The sequence below is a fragment of the Rhinolophus ferrumequinum genome, chromosome X (genome assembly GCF_004115265.2).
Source record: "Rhinolophus ferrumequinum isolate MPI-CBG mRhiFer1 chromosome X, mRhiFer1_v1.p, whole genome shotgun sequence".
NCBI lineage: Eukaryota > Metazoa > Chordata > Mammalia > Chiroptera > Rhinolophidae > Rhinolophus > Rhinolophus ferrumequinum.
Window position 1 is genome coordinate 113,127,618 of NC_046284.1, and position 19,944 is coordinate 113,147,561.

The 19,944-nt window shown below is 47.1% G+C and overlaps 1 protein-coding gene across 5 annotated transcripts in view; it reads left to right on the forward strand.

Moving 5' to 3' along the window:
- Window positions 1-19,944, forward strand: part of RAI2 (retinoic acid induced 2) — a 61,588-nt gene that overhangs the window by 36,056 nt on the left and 5,588 nt on the right. Inside the window, exon 2 of one of the 5 annotated variants that reach the window (XM_033119645.1) lies at window positions 13,381-13,449. The exons of the other annotated variants lie outside the window; for them this stretch is intronic. The gene's annotated coding sequence lies outside the window, so the exon portion shown is untranslated. The remainder of the gene's footprint in view (window positions 1-13,380; window positions 13,450-19,944) is intronic. 5 annotated transcript variants of the gene reach the window in all.

The window sequence follows — 19,944 nt, forward strand, 5'->3', positions numbered from 1 at the left end:
GTGGAGAAGGCCCCTCATTACCTACACAGGAGAGACTTGAAGGGCAGGCTTTGGTTCTTGACAAATGGATTCATCCTAAAGTGCAGTGCCTTCCAAATGGACTCAAGGGCAAATCCATCCCATTCTCAGAAAGAACGTTTTTAACTTCCCCAAGTTAAATACCCATCTTCAGTATGTGGGACAAGACTTCAAAATGCCGACAGCTTTGTTCACACCTGCTGGCAGGATTGGATCACCTCATTCATTACCTGAAGGCAGATTTTACAGTTAACTTGTCTGGGTGGGGAAACTAATAGAAGACTGCTCAGCTCAAAATCAGACATTGGACCCTGCCTCACTGAGATTTTTTTTTTTTTTTAATGGTTTAGGTAAATGGCTGGCAGGACACTCTAACAATCTTTTTCCTATCTAAAAGAGTTTTTTTTGTGCTTACACCGCTGAACTCGGGGGTGTATACTGAGTTCTTATGTGAAAGTCTGTGCAAATCCCAAACCCTAATAAGTAAAACCAAAAAATATTGGCCTTGTCTGAGGCTGCCCTTTTTCCACTTCTGTCACCCACGGATCTCTCTTTAATCAGAACTGCAGGCCCTGGGGAGAAAATCCAGCCAGGGCCTGCATTGCCTTGGGGTGATTCCAAGAAGTAGATTTTCTGGGTCAGTGGGTATGAATACTTTTAAATTGCCTTCCAGAAAGTTTTTAACCAATTTTACTTCCATGCCAGCAGACATTTGCTATGGTGCTGTATTCATTTGTTCATTCATTCATTCATTTATCCATCCATCCATTCATCCATCTATGTGTCTGTTCATTCACTTACAGATTCAGCACCAAGACTGTATCCCAGGCACTGTGGACTCACACACAAATCCTAATCAGTTCCTGCCCTGCTTGGGGATTGGTGGATTTTCTGTCTTTGCGAAGAGGATTGAGACTGTGTCAGTGCCTCCCTGAGGCTCGACCAGGATAAGCTCTCATTCATGTCAGGAGGAGGGGAGTCCAGACTTGGAGGTGGGGTTTTCACCCCTGGCAGTACATTGGAATCACCTAAGGAGCTCTAACAAATGTTGATGCCTGGGCTGACCATGGAAGATTCTGATTTCATTGGTCGGAGTGTGGCCTGGGTATCCGGATCTTTCAAAGCGCCCAGCTGGGTCTCCGACGCAGCCTGAGCTGATTGTCCCTCCCCACCTTTAGTCCTGGGTAGTTTAGCCTAATGAAAACCCTCCATCAGGTTCCAACTGCCTCTGCTCGTGACCTTTTTCTTGTCACTTCAGACTTGATGGCGATTACTGTTCCCCTGCACACTTTGCCCACTGTGGGCCATGGGAGGCCAGCACCGTGCCAGGCTTAACACTGCTGAGAAAAAAAATCACCTCCTTTTCATCTGATTTATTGCTGCTTTATAATTTAAATTAAATTCTCACCTTATTAACAATAGCTAACCCTTATGGAGTGCTTACTGTGTGCCAGGAACTGTTTCAAGTGTTTTGCATGTTAACTCACCTATTCCCCTTAACAACCATGCGACACATATGTCGTTATCACCCCATTGTATAGATGAAGATACTGAGGCATAGAGAGGTTAAGGAATTTGCTCCTGCTCCCACAGCCAGTCCCTGGCCGAGTTGGGCATCTCCATCCTGTTTCATCAAGTAGGGCTCCTCTCTACAAGTTGGAAGGATTTGTCATGCTTCTACATTATGAATTGTTTCTCAAGTTAGAACTGCAGGCAGTGAGGGAGGGTAAACCTGTGCGCTCTATCACTGCCCTGTCGCTTTCGCAATGGCAAAGAGTGGCTTAGGACAGAGAGCTTAGCAAGGGCATCTTTCAACAGCTTCTCAGCCAACGGTTTGAGTCACTTGCGTTGCATCCACTGGACCAAGTTTCAGTAACTAAAAGCAGACAGTTAACCTGCACCAAGAGATGTCAGGCCCGTCTGCCATTAGCACTTTCACACACTTTCGGAATTGTTTCAAGAAAAAATGAGAGGTGAAGAAAAGCCTGGGCGTGATTCAGGAATAGCCTGACCTTGTCTCTTTGATGATACGTAAAACTTCTCATGTGCTTATTCAATCACGGGAGAGTCAGAGGCTCTCAGAAGTCAGTGATTGTGACCTCTTGCATCACAGCCCAGCGTGGGGACCCAAGACGGAAACAGCGTGTGTGTCTGTTGCCATAGACCAGTCAGCTGACTAGAGGGCTGAAATCTCCTCCTAAAAGGAAGTGATTAGCTGGTTAAAGAGAAAAACAGATTTGAGAAATCCATTTACCCTGAAGGCTCAAGAGAGCAGGTCAGGCTTACTCCAGTGTCTTTCCTCATGCTGTGTCTCCTGGTTTATTTCTTGCACCCACCTCAGAGTTTCAAAAGAAAGGAAGTGGGTGAGCCTTTAAACCCTGACCTTCATATTTCTATCCACATTATTAGGAGTAAGAATTCTTGTCATTTATTGAACTGAAGTAATGGCATTAAAATACATGTAAAATTATTAATCTGCTACTTGTATATTTCTCAGTTATTTGTAGGTTATTAAGACAAATCCTTGCTTCTGCTTCTATGATCATAGCACCAAACTCAAATTTCAAAGGATGTCACTAGCATATCCTTGATTTTTCTCTTGAGAATAAATATTACCCAAGATAAGAAGATAACTGGGAAATATTCACATGGATTTTGACATGGCCCTAAGGCTATGAAAGAATGTCAGAATCCTAATTAGTCTTTAAATAATCTTTATTGTGGTGGAGAACTTTTGCTTGGTAAAATACCATTTCAATATACTGTTTGTCACTTCATTACTTACAAGCCACTTGGAGGCATTTTGTAGAATTCAAACCATTTGAGGGGGCAAAGAGCAGCACACTGTCATGGAAGTTGCACACAGCCTGGGACAGAGGAGACTTTGAATTCTAACCATAATCTTGCCCCTAAGGAGATACTGGTCTGGGGCAAATCACTCTTTCTGAGCCTTTGTTTCCCAAGCTGAAAAATGGGTTGTACTATACTAGGTAGTCTTTGTAAAAGGAAAATTAGAAGGCTATGTAGATCTAGTCCCTTGCCTTTCTTTTCTGAAGGGGCAGAGCTAAGGTCTGTGGCCAGCTCAATCTGCAAGCTCCAGCGGATGCCAGTACCTTCCTTATAAAGCCGCCCCGGGCTGTTTGCAGGCTAAAGGGCGATTGGGTGGGACCTCCAGGGTTCTCACTAGGAAAAAAGAACATTCCCCTCTATCCTGCAAAATAGGAGACTTTTGCCCTGAAGGAATTTCTAACTTCCGCTCCAGCAGGGGCTTCTCTGGGTGCGCCCCATCCTGGAGACCCACGGAGGAGGTCTCAGTAGCAGCACTTTGAAACCTCTCCCACAGGGCCCCTTAGTTGGATAGCAATTGTCCAAAGACCAATGCGTTTTGGCTCTTGCTTGCCTTGATACTCCCTCCCGGTTCCCAAACACAAAAATATTGCCATTTCCTGGAAAGTGGTTTTGGCTCAAAGCCTGATAGCTATCCCACACTCTTGGGCCAACTTTCCTTGGGGCCTCTGTTCTTTTATTTCATTGAGTGTTTGTTTGGGGGCTGACTGTGCTTCCTCCTTCATTTGTACCTGGGGCAAAGGGCCCCTGGCAGGTGCCCTGGGAGGTGCCCACACCCCCTCACCGCCAGCAGCCTCTACTCCACCTCCTCTCCCTCCACTGTGCTCAGCATTGGTCAAAACTGACAGTACAGGCAGACAGATCTACTTTGGGTGTCCTTTTTCTTTTTTGCAGTTTAATAGTTTTTTCAGTCTCTTTTCTTAAATCAAGGGATAATTAACATAAAATCCAGTGATTCGTAAGTGCTCAGATGAATCAGTTTTGACAATTGTGTACACCTTTTTAACCACCACCTGAAAGAGGCTATAAAACATTCCTATCACCCCAGAAAAATCCTTCCCTCTCCCTGTGCTCCAGAGCAAGTACTTTCTGATTTCTATCATTATACATTTTTTTTGGCCTGTTTTTGGACTTTTGCCTCAGTGAAATCTTATAGCACATACACTTTTGTACCTGGCTTCTTTCGCTCAACACAGTGTTTTCGAGACTCATCTATGTCATTGCATGTGGCAGGAGTTCACTGATTTTTATTGCTGAGTAGAAGTCTGGTGGTGGGTGTTACACAGCGTGTTTATCCATTCACCTGTTGACAGACATTTGGGTTGTTTCCAGTTTGTGGCTCTTATGACCAGACTGCTGTGAACATCTGTGTACAAGTTTTTGTGAGTATATTTTTCATTTCTCTTGAAAAGATACCTAGGAGTGTCATTGCTGAGCCCGAGGGTGGGCAGTTGTTAACTTCACTGGAAACTGCCAGACAGGTCCCTAAAGTGGCTGTAACTTTTTACCATCAGCATACAAGTGAGCATTCCAGTTGCTCCATACCCTCACCAAATTGTGGTGCTACAGTCTTTTTAATTTTAGTTTTTCTAATGGATGTGATATGATTCCTCCTTTTTTTATTTTAAAGGACATTTATAAGCATTTTCAAGCATGTCAGTCAGTGCCAGCTCAGACGCTGAAAGGGTCCTATGGGAGGGGAAGCCAAGTATTACATTTTTATCGACGGGAGATTTCTGATCATCATCCCTGTCCCTGAAGCAGAGTCTGTCCAGCCCAGAGGGCTGTCTACAGGCTGCTGCAGGGCAAGTTCAAAACCAGAACCTCAGAGGGGCTAGCCTGGGCAGGAGAAGGAGGCAGGTCAGAGAGTCAGAGTGGAGAGGGGAGGGGTCTCCTGCACGGGGCACTCAGAATCACACTGCGACAGCCAGTCTCAGGGCAAATTGTGCCACACACACAAAGAAAATGAAAATCTGACATGTAAGTAGCCAGCAGGCACAAACCAGTTCATAGGCCTGTGCTAGGAGGTCCTAGCTGGCTGTCCTTTCAGCTGCTGTGACCACACATGGTAGGAAAGTTCCACTCAACACAGATAGTGACAACATTTGCAAGGCAGAATTTTGCTACCTTTTCGTTGACATAAGCAACCGGAAATCCTCCAAAACCAGTTGCTAAGCATGGGACCAGTTAGGTGGCAAGCACTGGAACCATCCTTGGGTTCTGGCTACAGGCTTTCCTGGATTTTCCAACTTTGTGTGCAAAATGAGGGGTGCCTCTAAAATATTTTGGCTAATCCATTTATCTTTAATATCACTAATTTCCCCCATTTTAGTCATCACACTAATTAGCAAGCCACCCATTTCACCACCAAAAGAACATTTCTAATATTCCCTGTGCTCTGTAGCCAAGCCCCAAGTATTGACGGAAATGAAGAGATTACTGGAACTCTGCGGGCTGACTGGGTTAGAGCTTCACCTACGTCACGGACCGGAAATGTTCCCACTATAGGTGCTGGTGCCCCTACTGTGTAGAAAGTGTTCTGATCATTTCACTCCAATGTGGCAATGACCAAGAATCTTTAGACAGATCAGTATTTTGGAAAGGAATCCAGAAAGAGGGCAATAATGTTGAACACAAGACAAGAGCTTGCTAGTAGTGGAAACGTCATTGGTTGGTAGAAGGGAAGGATACTGTTAAATGGACAGTCTTTTGCCTAGAAAAAAATTGTGTGGGGTACCAAGGGAAAGCTGACCCAGACCCCTGAGCCATAGATGATGAGCTCCCCAAAAGGAAAAGCCACAGGGACCATTCCTAGAAAGTATCCAGTGTGGCTGGGGAAAGGGCGGAAATCCCAGGCTTCTCTGCTCTGCAAAACAACAAAACATCCAAGGGTACAAAGAGAGAAGGGGGTGTTGTGGTCTGAGCCGTTCCCTCTGGCCGGACGCCAGGCATGCCAGCTCCACGGGTCTGTTTGCCTGTGTCGTGCCAGGGCCGTGCTGCTTCTCCGTCCCACACCCCCACTCACTCACATGGATGAGGGCTGCCTGTGGGTCTCCAGTGGGGGAAGGCTGCTGGCAGGCTTGCCTCATCCTGCTCTGCGAAGGCAGCTCCACACCCCCTGCCCTCTCCCAACCCTCCCATCTCAATGAATGCCAATGAAATTTCAGTGGATATTTATGCAGGAACCAAGCAAAGAATGGTCTCGAACCCATATTAATAAATGCATTCAAGTCAGGAAGAACAGCCAAGGGTGTCTATCATTGCTTTTAGTGGAGAAAAGTTAGCACGTGGGAGCTCAGAATTGGGCTCTGAGCACTTGGGCTGCTCCTGTAGTCTGATTTTAAGCTAGTGGGGTTCACAATGCTCTGAAGCTGCAAGTAAGTCTGCCCCTAGCATTCGCTGTGTAGTGTGTCACTTTAAGTAATGCTAGCTGCTGTTACAAACAAATCAAAAGTGTATCATGGCTCAAACGCAATAGAAGTTTATTCTTCCGTCACATAACGTGCAAATGGATGTTCCTGATGGCCGGTGGTTCTCCCTCAAACCATGATTCAGGCATGCAGGCCCTTCCATCTTGTGGGTCTACTATCTCCAACAGGTGGCTTCCAAAATGTCCCTGTGCATCAAGCTGAGGGAAGGAGAAAGAGATTAGAGCATCACATAAGAAAGGTTTGTAGGAGCCAGGCCTGGAAGTGGTACATATCACTTCCACCCACACATTATGTTGGTTAGAAGTCAGGCACATGGCCACCCCTAACTGCAAGGGAGGCTGGGAAATGTAGTGCAGGCGGAAGAGGAAATGGGTATGGTGAACAATCAGTCAGACAGCAACAGATGAAATGTATACCTGAGAAGGCTGGAAGTGAAGCCCTGCCTGGGACACAAGCTGGTCCAGAGGTGTAGGAAGGGAGAGTTGGGCTCCAAGAAGAAAGAAGAGCACCTGTGTCCTTCAGGGGCCAGTGATGGCTGGCTGCAGTGGTAATGGTGGAGGGGTAAGCACAGAGCTGGGCCTACTCCTGGTGCAGAAGGAGGCCAAGGAATTCTAGGTTCTGGTCAGAGGTGAGAAGACAATTCCCCCTTCTCCTTCCCTTCCTGTCCTTCCCCATCTGCCAGCACACATGGTGCTAGGAACCTTTGCCCTCTCTTTTCCTCACCTCCCCAGACCTGCCTTCCCTGCGCTGAACGTTGTAGAAAACTCTTTCTCTCCCACCCATCCCCTGGGGATTCACAGCTCAGTTTCCTGGAAAAAAAAGAAGAAGAAAAAACCCAACAAACCAATTCACACCAAGGCGGTACTGATCTGCTGGGATTGCTGAGAAACTGAGATAAGAAAATGAATGTAAAATACCTAGCAGGGTGCCTGACACATAATAAGTAAATCTTAGTAAATAGTTTGTTAATATCATCTTGTGAGTGTGTGTGAGAGAGCGGGAGAGAGAGAAGGGGGAGCTGGCACAGTCCTGCCAATGAATGTCCTTTCTCTTCTTTCCAACCTAATGGTCTCAGTACTGCGTCATGAACTCCTGTAGTTCATCAGGGCCAGTGAACACATCAAAATTGTGGTTGAGTTGGCAGTCCTTTGGGGCACAAGGTTCATTGTTGAGGGGCAACTTTTAACACCCTTTGGAAGAGCTAGACACCCCTCTAATGTTCACAGCACCCCGTCTCGCCCTCAAGCCCTCCCCAGTCCTGGGCTCCAGCCACCCAGCCTGCTGGCCAGTCTCCACACCTTTCCTCCTGTGCCCTTCCTCCTGCGCTTCTGGAAACCTCCCTCCATTCTACCATTTCCTCTGCTGAAATCCTACTCAAGTGGCCAGGCTCACTTCACATGTCACCTCCAGGAATAAGGGTTTAGTGGCTGGAACTCAGAGGTGGAACAGGTGAGGACAAAGGAGAATCACCATGAATCTTGGTTGGGGATCTGCCTCGAGTGTTAGAGGGACAACAGGTGGCCTCCTTCCTACTCACCCTCTGTGGGGTGTGTGTATGTGTGTCTGTAAACACATTTCAGGAGAACGCTCCCCTTCACAAAGAAAATAGGAAATAACACCTATATTCTTCATTGTCAACTAGCTAAATGTTACACAGCAGCTTTTTCCTTCCCCCATCTCAACCTTGTGTTGTTTATGCTGTATTAGTGGCAACCACCATACTTGCTTTAAGATAATAAATACAGTGAATTCATCAGACTTCAAAAGGCTCACCAACCCTAAGATTCTTCCAAGTGTGGTGTTCTGCTTTTGAGAGCGCTCGCCTCCAGGCAGAGGGGTGCTTCTGACAAAGCAATTCCAGAAAGCAGGCTCCCTGTTTAAAAAATGAGCGCTCTCCACCCTCTTCGTCCTGCATTGTCTGTGTACTTCTTGGGTCAAGGTTGTTGTTGTTATTATTATTATTATTGTAGGTGGTATGCAGCTGATGAAATGAAGTGGTGTTTATTTATTGTTTTTTGGACCCTGAGTTGGAATACAAAATCACCAGAAGAGAAACTCCCTCTGTGACTCATCCCAGGAACATCTTGCATTCCAGCCAACACAAATATGATTCAAAGAACTTTCTCGAGGGCTCCATTTATATTCTAGCAAAGGAACGCATTAGCCAAGCTGCCCATCTCTAGACCGTTTTGCTTTTGGAAAGACAGCCATGCCTGGCCTCTTGATGTGCCTGGCTTTTTACAGGATCTCGAGGCACACTTCTTGTGAGCTGATTCCTCTGTAGCTTGGAGATGATCATAATAGAGTGTCTTCTTCACAGTGGTCATAGAAGGTGTCACCAGATGGGGGAAACACCTGGTTTGGGGTCGTGGTGGTCTGAATTGCTGACATGTGAGTCTTCATGTAATAAGCACTGGAACTTGCCAGGGCATGGCTGGTGTAAAGCAGACATGGTTGGTGCCCTGCCCCTTGTCCCATCAGACTGGCTGGCCTCTATGTTCCAAAGACTGCTGAAAGCCAATACCTGTGATGCTCCCTGGGCCTGTTTTTGATCTCAGCAGCACACTAGACCCACATGCTGGGCTAGCTGGGAGTGCCACGGAATGAACACATCTTCCAGGAGCAGCCCTTGGCCAGTGACGGATGAGGATAAACACGCCAGTGCTGAGGCGTGTGTTCTCCATTCTCTCCCAGCATGCCCCGGTGGAAGTGAGCCCCAGTTGCCAGCCGTGGTAACTTACTTGATAAATTAGCTTCCTTCCTTTCCCAGTCTCACTGCCTCACTCCTCTACTGCTATTTTCTGGGATCTTCTCCCAAATAAACTACTTTCAATCAAGTCAATCTGTTTGTGGGGGAACCCAAACTAAGATAATGAACCAGTTGGGTCCACCAAAAACCAACAGCTTCCCCCTTCCCCCTCCTCACCATGTCTACCACTATTGGTCATGGTCATTAAGTTTCCGTTCTGGCTGTAGTACTGCAATAGCATGTTGTGCATTGGGGCAGGGGGGAGTCCTTTGAGAGCCCCTAACTTCTGCACAGAAACCTAGTACGATGGAAACCAGAGTTGCAGTAAGTAGCCAGTTCAGTAACAGGATAAGTGAGGACCATGAAGTACCATGAAGTAAGGGCAATTCCAGATACTGCTAAAATCTCCAGACCCAGGAGGCACGGACTCGTAAGGTGGCATGTGAACAGTCAGTATTTGTGGATTAAGTTTATAAAGGAATGAAGCGTTGACTCACATTAATTTTCTCTCTTAGCTCCGAGTGCTTAAAGGTTGAGGCTATATCCCACCCCCTTTGTGAACATCAAGTGCTTTTAAATGGAACCAGCAAAATGGTCATGGCTGCCTGTAGGCTCTTGTCTGTATGGAGAGATTTCAGGACATAGTAGGAAGGGCGCTCCTCATGATTGGTATCTGAAATCCCTCAATTAGAGTTTCATTTCTTTGTCCATAGCTTTATCACTGACTGAACTATGTTTATTTTACCAGTAAAGGAAAGAATCTTGAACCTGTCAGTCATAGACCGCAGTGAGAATGAGTTTATCAGCTTCTTTATGGAAAATCCAATTTTGATGGGGAAAACCCAATTCTGACTACCCAAGAAGGGGTGAGAGGTAGACAGAAATGAAGATCAGGAACCAAAAGAAGATAAATCTATGTTTTTTTCCTAGCACTGACAGCACAACCAAGTCACAAGTGAATGTGCTTGGTGGCTTTAAAAGCATGGACCTATGTAATTTTACTAACCATCGTCAGCCCAATAAACTTTAAGAAAAGACGAAAGTAAATAATAGGGGAAACTGTGATATATATATATATATATATATATATATATATATATATATATATATATATATATATAGGAATCTCAACTTTCTATGAATCTAGATCTATTTTAAAATAAAATCTTATTAAAATTGAAAAAAAAGAAAAAAGCATGGGAGAAGCTTTCCCCAAATTTGTATCCCCTTCCTTATGTACCTCTAGTACTGGTGAACAATGTCATGTTTCCCCCACGTTCTCATTCTACTAAGAAGCTCCAGTCCCCACCTCTCGGTCCACCACGCTGTGCAGTAACCAAGCTGTTGTAGCTCAGCAGCGTCCCCTTGTGGCCAGCTGAATAACATTCATTCAGTGCTTTCCTCACAGCTTTCCTCAGTTTCTCTGTTTTATCTCTTCCATTTGAGCAGCCTCTTTCTTGTTTGGACCTACACATACTTTTTAATCTACTTCCCCTTTCCTGCAACTCTTGCCCAGTTATCTTAGAAAATCTCTTTGCCTTCTCTCTCCTTCTTATTCTTACCCTCTTCCTTTTTTCCACCCCTCCCTTGTTTTTGTTCCTCTTGTGAGTGAGAAATTGATGCTAATCCTGCTGCTAAGCAGGAGAGGAGAGCGATTTAGGCCCTTGTGTCAGCAACCAGAAGGAAAACAGTAGAACCTGAAGTGATTCTATACAGCGTAGGCAATCAGCAGTAACTTCAGAACCTAGCAAGTGCTTGTGGGGGTGGAAAATACTTTTGCTCCCTCCCTTGGAAGTTCTTCTGGCTGGTCTAATCAAATTAACATGAGACAGATTAACATGATAAGATCACCAAATTTGTTACATGTGTGCATATGTGGGTTCACTAAGAACATGGGACCCTAGGATACATTGGCAGTTGAGGCTTAGAAGCCATTCTCGACTAAGGAGAGGGAGGCAGCTCTGGGACTTCAAAGGGAAAGCAGGCAATTCACAGGTGGATGAGAAGGAGCAAATATTTGGTAAACAAATTCTTGCTGGGCCACCCAGAAACAGTGGGACACAGAAGGGAGTCTAACAAACAGACTCTCTTGGTTCCTCCCTGTCTGCCACACTTAGTTCCTATGTGCTGAGGTGAAGATGCTAAGGTTGCCTTCTGAAGCAGGTTTTGCTCCCTGAATTCTTCTAGGCAGGTGAGGGGGAGGTAAAACAACAACAGCAGCAGCAAAAAACCCACCTCTTTTTGAGCTGGTTGGGCTTTCATTGTTTTCAGCATGAAATATCTGTATGCCAGGGTGGGCGGCACATTCTGGGGACACTCAGTTCTGGACCCCCTACATGCTCATGAGTCCATATTCAAGATACAAAAGACTCTGGCCACCTCTTTTTTTCTCCCCCAGCCTTTCAGCCCTGGGGGGAATAGATTTTCGTATTTATTTATTTAATTGTTTTTCCATTGTCTTTTATTTCCAGTAGTGCAACAATGTGGCTTTCTATTTTCACTGCAAATGTTCAATATTTCAGCTAAGTTGGGGGTTAAGTGAGTTTTTGTGGAAACTTCACCATCAGGTATAACATTAATTCTATGGTAAATGCCTTCCCAGTTCCTAGCAGCAGATTTTAAAACGTACCTTTGGACAAACAGGGTTTTAACTTGGAGGGTGAATGTATGAACCTACTGGGAGCATTTGTAGTGCTACTTACGATGCTCAGAAGAAATGTGGGCAGTGGATCTGATAATGATGACAGTGACTCTGTTGATGAAATGGCAGTGATGATGATGGTGGTGACGGTGATGGTGACGACGGTGGCCATGTTTTATTGAGCACTTTCCATGTGCCAGGCACTGTGCCAAGTATTTTTCATAGATTATTTCCTACAATTGTTACAACCACCCTAGGACATTTTTAAATTCCCTATTTGTGGCACACAGAGAAACTGAGGCTTAGAACTAACTTGCCCAAGGTCACATAGCTAGCAAAGGTAGGCAGAGCTGAAATTTGAACCTAGGCCTGTTACTTCTGACCACTCTCAGCGGGGGCTCAGTGACCAGGGTGAGGCTGGCGCTGTTTCTATGCCAGTGGTTGGTGAAGGGCTCAGATGCATTAGGAGAAAGGGAAAATCTGAACTCCAGTCCTTTGTACTTTACAAATCTACACCCCTTCCTTCCAGTGACCCCTTAGAGGGTCTATTTCTGGCACACGAGTCTCTGGAAAATGTCCTGCTAATGACACGGGATTATAAACAGCCCTTTTCCCAGAACAAAAATTTAACCTTTGTATCTCAATCTAATTAGAAGTATTTTCTCTTCCAGAGGCAGGTTCTCCCACTTTGTTCCATATTTAAGAGGTTTCATGCCAGGAACATCTCTAAAAACCATAGGTTTTTAAGATACACCCTGGCCTGGGACCTTAAACACGCCCGCACAGAATGCCTGTTCCAGCAGCAGCACCTGAGGGTGTCTGGGCTTCTGCATGTCCAGCTGAATGTTGTGGGGCGTTCGCTGGATTTGGGGACAGACACTCACTGACTCTCACAGCCCACCGTCCAGGTGATTGTCCCCTACCACCAGCAGCAGTTCTTCATGATTTTCTCCTGTGATTCTGAGGTGTGCCTCTCACCTTCTACGAAGGTTCACCAAGACCTGAGGAGGACATTTCTTTCCTCTTAGTTTCAGAGGCAACCCTCTCTGGGAAACAGCATTTCTTCCTTACTTTAGAGAGGTCTTTGCAATAACTATTGTCTCTTCCCTTTGCTGTCTAGGGACTGGCATTCTTCTTTAGAGACTTACTCCTTTACCTCTGCAGGAAATATGGGCCTTAAAGGAGCCCTGTTAGAAGCAGATAATCCTGGGAGAATATCAATTGGTTAGTAATTTGGGAACTGAGCCGAGAGAGAAGGCAATGAGCCTGTGGAGAAAATAGTGCCAGGGTGGAAGAATAGGAAATTCATGGCTGGCACACAGTAGGTGCTCAGATAGCTTTTGAAAGAATAAACAAATGGGTGTGAACTTAGTTCCCTATTCCAGCCCCGCACACAGGCCTGCAACGCCCCAGGGCTGCCATAGGTCCTTTGTGGGCAGGCTGGAGGTTACCCAGAGTGTGAAATGTGATCAGAAATGCAAAGACAGCTGACACTTTCCACGTGGGCAAGAAAGGAGGCAGGGAAACCTTCTGGTGCCTTCCCCAACCAGTCTCCCAAACCCCTCTTGTGCTCTGGTGGAACCCAGCGAAAGCCACCGACAGAAAACCAGGCCTGTGAGCTGTTGGCTCTAGTTGTGAAGTTCTCCCTGTGCTCTTTGGATTTTTCCAGCTTCAATATCTCGCTTTTCAACCAGGTTTCCACAAATCTGTTTACTTCGCAAGGCCCAGCCCTAACCTGAGACGCTTCAGGGACCACATAGTAGGTACGTTTGGCATATAGTGGGTTCTTTGCCAGTGCTCTGATGTCTTCTGATCACAGACACTGCTCTGCTATGGGAAGTTGAGTCCCAAGAGAGACAAACCACGCTCTAACTGAAGCTAGAGGGTGAGGTCTTCTTACCTTCCTTTCAGCCTTTACTCCCCCTGATGTTTAAAGATGAACCCGAACTGCCAGAAGAACCCACCTCTTTTCTCCAACCTCTCCATGTTCACCGTTCCTGGTCCCTCCCTCCAAGCTGCTCACCTCATCCCTCTGTGGCCTGGAATTGGGAGGACAAGGAGGGGAGTTTTCTCAGCGGTCATGGGAGTGGCCCAGCGAGACCCCCCACAGCTCTTCCCTTCCTCCATTTCTCCCTGAATGCCCATACTTCCCCATCCTTCATGGCCCACAGCAATTCCTCAAAGGGCAGGTTTGACTCCTTCTCAGCAGCTACTACTGACTCCTGGGAGGCCTGAGTTGACTTTCCACCCCACCATGAGAATGAAGCAGTACCCCGTGTCATAGAAAGAGAAACTGACTCCCTGGGATAGAAAATGACTTCCCCACTGTCATGAAAAGCTCATGCGTGTGTGTCTTGAGTCTCATCTCTTCTATTTCAATCATTTGTCTATTAGGTATCACAAACTCAGGTTGATTTCATGTTTTTTATCAAGCTCCTCCCCCAGCAAACTCTATTGACATTTTGATGGTTGAATCAGACCATCCCGCACACTGGTGTTCAGTGTGGTTACAATAGAGATGTAACAAGGGATCCCTTAGACTCAAGTGAAATTTGAAACCAAAGCCATGGGTGAGGGCCTGGGCTTTTGAAGGAGCACAGGTCTGGGAGTCCTCTGAGCCTCACTCAACCTCTGAACCTCAGTTTCCTGGTCTGTGAAATGGGAGGGCTAAACTAGGCCAGTGACCCCAAGACTTTTTCAAGCAGGGGGACTCTGGAACTCTCACTGGGCCTTGAGAGCATCATCTTTCCAGCTGAGTTGCAACTTTTTCATTCTTGCACACCTATCAGAAAAAAATTTTCAACACCCCCCTCAACACACACATATTATTAAATTATGTGTTCCTGTATTTATTACATATGCTGTAAAATAGGACAAATAGGCATAAAAAGGATGAGACGATAACATGAACGTAACTAAGTCTTATGGCATCCCCGGGATGACCTCACCTTGCTCTCTGGGAAGACCTTGGCGTACCCTGGTGTTGATGGCCAGTTTATGATTTTTTGGGCCCACCGCTTCCTCTGCCTGACTCGCCCACCTCTTCCCTTTTTCACCAATATCCCATCAAAGCTAAGATTTGCACTCTGTCTTCTCTGGCAGACTTCCCTGCAGCACTGTCCATCTTCAGGAAGGTGATGCTCAGTCATAAACCATGTGGCCACCATTGTTTTAATAAATGAAGTAATACATGAAGTAAGACATGAGGGAACGTATTTCCAAAGCTAACCTGGGTGGTCATATTACTTTGGAGGGCTGTGGCCATGTAGATCTCTGGATGTAAAAGGCAATCGGCCCTAAGGTGGGTGCCTATTTTGTGTATTCTTCATATTTGAAACAATTTGCGAAGACCTTTATGTGGTAATTATGTTCACAACTTCAGTAGAAAGTCCCTGTGCTGATGTTTAAAGCTCAGAAAATTTAATCACTGGGGCAAGTAATTGATCATTATTACACCCTAGGGGGAAAGCAAAACCATTTTTTACCCAGTTTGAATTACCTCTTAGATATTTAGTACATATCAGGTCCTGAATGGTGAAACCATATCCATGTTGTATTAAAGGGTGGAAATTATGCTTTGCTCATTTGGTTGGTGATTCTTATACAGAATTCAGTCAGTCACTGAGGGTGCAGCTGAAATACTGGATTAAGAGCAGAACATAGACTCAGAATAGTGTGTCAATGGAAGAGAGTGGGATTCTTAGCAGAGGTTTCTGGGAAGTTAGTCTTGCAAGAGGGAGAGACGTCTCATCTTGTCCTGGTGGGGGGGTGGGGGTGACATGGGGAGACACTGGGAGACTGGGTGAGGGATTTCGGGGTTGATGGCTTTCCTCTTTTCTGTGAAGCAAGAAGCAAGGTCAGCCACAAATAAGAAGGTTGGCTGGCCAGCTGCCTTGTTCTCTGGCCGTAGGACGAAGGGTTCCCAACTTGACTACACATTACAGTCACCCAGGGAAGTTTGCAAAACCCCAATGACCCAGCTGTACCCAGACCAATTAAATCCCAGTCTTGGTGGGAGGACCCAGGCATCAGTACTTTTGAAAGTTCTCAAGCAATCTTAAGGTGCAACCAAGTTTGAGAACCAGGCTAAGCCAGCACTTGTCAGACTGTAACGTGCACACAAATCGCTGGGAGCTTGTTGACATGCAGATTCTGATTCAGGAGGTGTGCGTGGGACCTGAGAATCCATATTTTTAGCCAGCTCCCTGGAGATGTGGCTGCTGCTGCTTCAGGGACCCCACTTGGAGCCGCAAGGACACAGACAGTCCAGTTTTGACCTGAAATAATTGATAACTGCCTACAGGCTCCCCCAAAAGCAAAGCTCTTGAGTTGGGAAACACAAATCTTCAGAGAATTACCAGGATATATTTTTTTAAAAAATGAATGTTTTAGAGCAGGGGTGTCCAAACTTTTTTCAACGGTTTTCACCAAGGGCCATATGCGGTAAAATACACAAACAGCCGGGCCACTCACTCGAGGTGAAGTACGTATTGCCTCGCCTGGTTTATTTAAGTAAACTAAATATATTTTTGGAATTTGCTGCAGGACAATTAACAATGGATCGCGGGCCGCAGTTGGCCTGTGGGCCGCAGTTTGGACACCCCTGTTTTAGAGGCAGGAAGGAAATTATCTTGATAGAAAAATCTGGATGATGCTTATTTCAGTGGAAGAGGAAAGCAGGGCACATCTGTAGGCTGTTGGGGCTGCAGGGGGCATCCCCAGGCACAGGGCCAGAAGCAACGGCCCCTGGCTTGAGATACTATGAAGTAACCTCAGCCCGTGCTACCCCAGTACCCAGCCCTAAAACATTTGCTAGGAGTGCTTGGCACTGTGGACCATAGGCCTTGTGGTCTTCTTGATAGTTGTTTCTATGGTGAAAATACTTTCAATTCACAAAATAAAATCAAGCCTCTGTCCAGAAGGTCATCTGGGCCTCTGAGAGAGACTCCCAGCGTGCCCCAGGGTTTTTGTCCAAATTCTTGGCTCAGAAACTTGGTTTTGTCTGAGGTGGTCTCAGAAACCCTGCCCTGGCTCGGTGTGGCGTTCACAGTCACATTCTGAACTTCCTTCAGTTTCAGTTGCTGCAGGCCCGTGAGGGGGGGCCCCATAGGATCATTTAGGATGTGGCTGAGGGCGTTAGGGGTGAGGGTGTTAGGTTATTTGTAAGAGAGAGAGGAGAGAGAGAGAGGGAGAGGGGAGAGGAGAGAGAGAGAGAGAGAGAGAGGGAGGAGAGGAGAGAGAGAGGGGAGAGAGAACAAAGAGAGGAGAGAGAGAAGGAGGAGAGGAGAGAGAGAGGGGAGACAGGGGAGAGAGGGAGAGAGAGGGAGAGAGAAGGAGAGAGAGAGAGACTGTGTCAAATACCCACAATGAGGAGGTAGATGGACTCTAGGACTTGGAGAATAGTCTAAATTATCTGAGTGTTCATGTATATTCTACTTTTTAAATTAACACATAAATTTATCCTCATTATAAAACTGTCAGTCTGTATGGAGGCCCCTCGGGCGAAATGAGTACTTTGTGTAATGCTCTGGAAGCCGGAGGCCTGGCCTGGGCGGCAGGCACGGCTGGCAGTGGTGCCCAGCGGGGCACAGAAGTGCAGAGGGTCACTGACTGGAGTTAGGCCCCCCGGTCTGATTCTTCAAGAATGTAACTCCTTATAAGGAAAACAGCACACATGCCGCTTTGTTTTGGTTTTCTTTTTCTGGGTGTGTCAGAGAAACACGGGAACCCAGGAGAAATTCATTCACACATCATCCCCGTTAGACTTTTCACTGTCCACAAAGTGATTTTGCATCTGCTGTCTCCTTGCAGGCTCCCACTGGCTGGTGAAGCTGGGTGGCTGCCTTGTTACCCTCCATGGTGCCTATGGGGCCTGACCCTCTGTTCTTTCCACAGTGAGAGCGTGGTGACCTGTGTAATAACAGACCTTGGGCAAATTTTAGTCAGCCTTTCTAGGCCACAGTCTCCTCATCTGTAAAGGGGTCAGGAAGAGGACAGAGATGTAAGCTTTAACACCCCTTCAGCTTTGACCTGCCATGATTCTATAAATGCTGGGCCTGCAATAAGAGGCTGGGCATGAGAACACCAGACTCAGAAAGGTCTAGATACTCATTCAGGTGTTCCTGCCTTCATTCTGAAAGTATTTACTGAGCACCTGCTGTTCACAGGTATGAATGTAAAGATGAACTGATGAGACAGTTCTTCCGTCCTAAAGAAACAAATAAATAGGCAATCCCAGTATGGGGGATGGTGAGGATTAGACAAGGGTAAATTGGGGTCGGGGGAGATCTCAGAGGAGGAGACCCCGACGTCTAACAGGCGAGCAGGAATTGATTGGGTGAGGGCAGAGGTCCAAGAGGTCTCCAGACGAGGGGCAGATCCTGGGAGAATCAGCCCCAGGACGTGTAGATCTTCATGATCATGATGTTAACATTAGGGGTTCAGATACCAAGTCTGTGACCCCACAGGTCTCTGAGCCCAGCTACTGCCTCCGTCCCTATTTCTCCATCTGCTCTGGGCCCTGAGGCTTTTTCTCAGAATCTCCATCTGGAAGGCAAGTGGCCTACACTGGGCTGGACCCCAGCCCCCCGGCCCCCAGCCTCCAACTCCAGCAACTGCCCAAGGGCCAAGAGAGAGAGGGTGTCCTGTGACCAGCAGATCTGGATTGCCCACTTCCCATTGGCCAGACTGTCTTGTTTAGCCATGTACCACAACCCCAGTGATAATGGGTCTGGGGAATGGATGGGTGATTTCATTAAAAATTCATTTGCAAACAATGTTTAAAAAACTCAAACTAGTGTTCCTGTCACCTCTGAAGAAATCAATGCTCCCTCTGCTTGAGCAGTAGTTGGTGGCTCCTGTGACACTCCTTGATTTGAAGCCATTCTCAGCGCACCCCTCACCCCACCTCACCCCACACTAATTAGCATGGAGGAGACAGGCCTCGTCTTTCTCTCCAGGCCTTATCTGACTTCATGGCTCATCCTGGGGGACAAAGACTTGCCCTTTGAGCCCTCATCTCATGAGCTGGTTGTTATTCTCAGGGCATCGCTGGGGCTTCAAGCATTGGCTCCTGCAGCAGCGACGCCCACTCTGCCCACACTAGGCACACTCAGGCCCCCAGCTGCTGTCCCTGAGTGGGGTGCCTGCTGGCAGGGTGAACAGCAGGGGGAGGAGGAGCAGGGAGAAAGAGGGAAAGAGCCTCTCTGGGAGGCCGGAGGGTGCATGACAAAGGTAGGCTCCTATTTCCTTTGCTGATTCCACCCCAGCTCTCTGCCTGGTGCCTGGTGGGGAGCTGGGGCTCAGTCCTCGTGCTGCGGAGTAAAGGCAGTCTCATCAACCTGGTGACTCCCCAGGGAAGAGGCTGGAGTGCTCGGGAGGCCTGCCTTGGCTGAGTCCTCAGGCAGGTCCAAAGCCAGTCAAGTGGGAGGAGGTAGAGGTTAGATTTTGGCCCTTGGCCACTGACATGCTGCACGCTGCTCACCTCCACTGCATCACAGCCTGTCCTGCATCCCATCGAGCCCTGGTCTATTCCAGAGAATTGAGGCCCCAGCAGGGGATCTGATGGCCTCCTTGGAACTCTTGGGTGCTGACGTGTCCTCCCACCCATGTGACGTCTGTGTCAGGAAGGCAGGATTGAGTGGGTGGGTAACTGGAGGTAGGCTGAGAGGATGGAGGCCTCCTAGCTGTCCAGTAACAGAACCATAGCCGCTTTGGGCTATACTCCCCAAGGATAGGAGCTCTGGTGACCCTTCAGCTCTTTCCCTGGTAAGAGGGACAGAGGAGGTCCCTGTGGAGAAAAGAGAATGAGCAAACAGTTCAGTGATTTTTCTGGAAAGGACCTGGCCACTACTGTGAAGACATGTTATGCTCAATTGCTCTCTCGTGGACAGCTCTACAGGCACCTGCACTTGGTGTTGAAGGGGGAGGCTGTAGGGGCCACTCTTGCCAAGAAACGAAATGCATGGAGGGGTGTGGCCCTCACAGCTCCCACAGGGGTGACCGTGAACTCTAATCCCAACCTCAGTGATTCCTGTGGAGTCAGTTTTCTCATCAATAAAATGAGTATAATTCTTGGACCCCTTCGGTAGGGTTGTTTTGAGGATTAAATGAGGTAATGCATGGAAAGTTCTCAGAATTCTCAGCAGAGGGCCTGGCACATAGCAAATGCTCAACGAGTTTTAGCTCTGGCTATCTGTGGGAGGTGCAGGGGCCTGTGGGAGGCACCCCGCCCGGGAGAGGGCCCCTCCTCACACTCT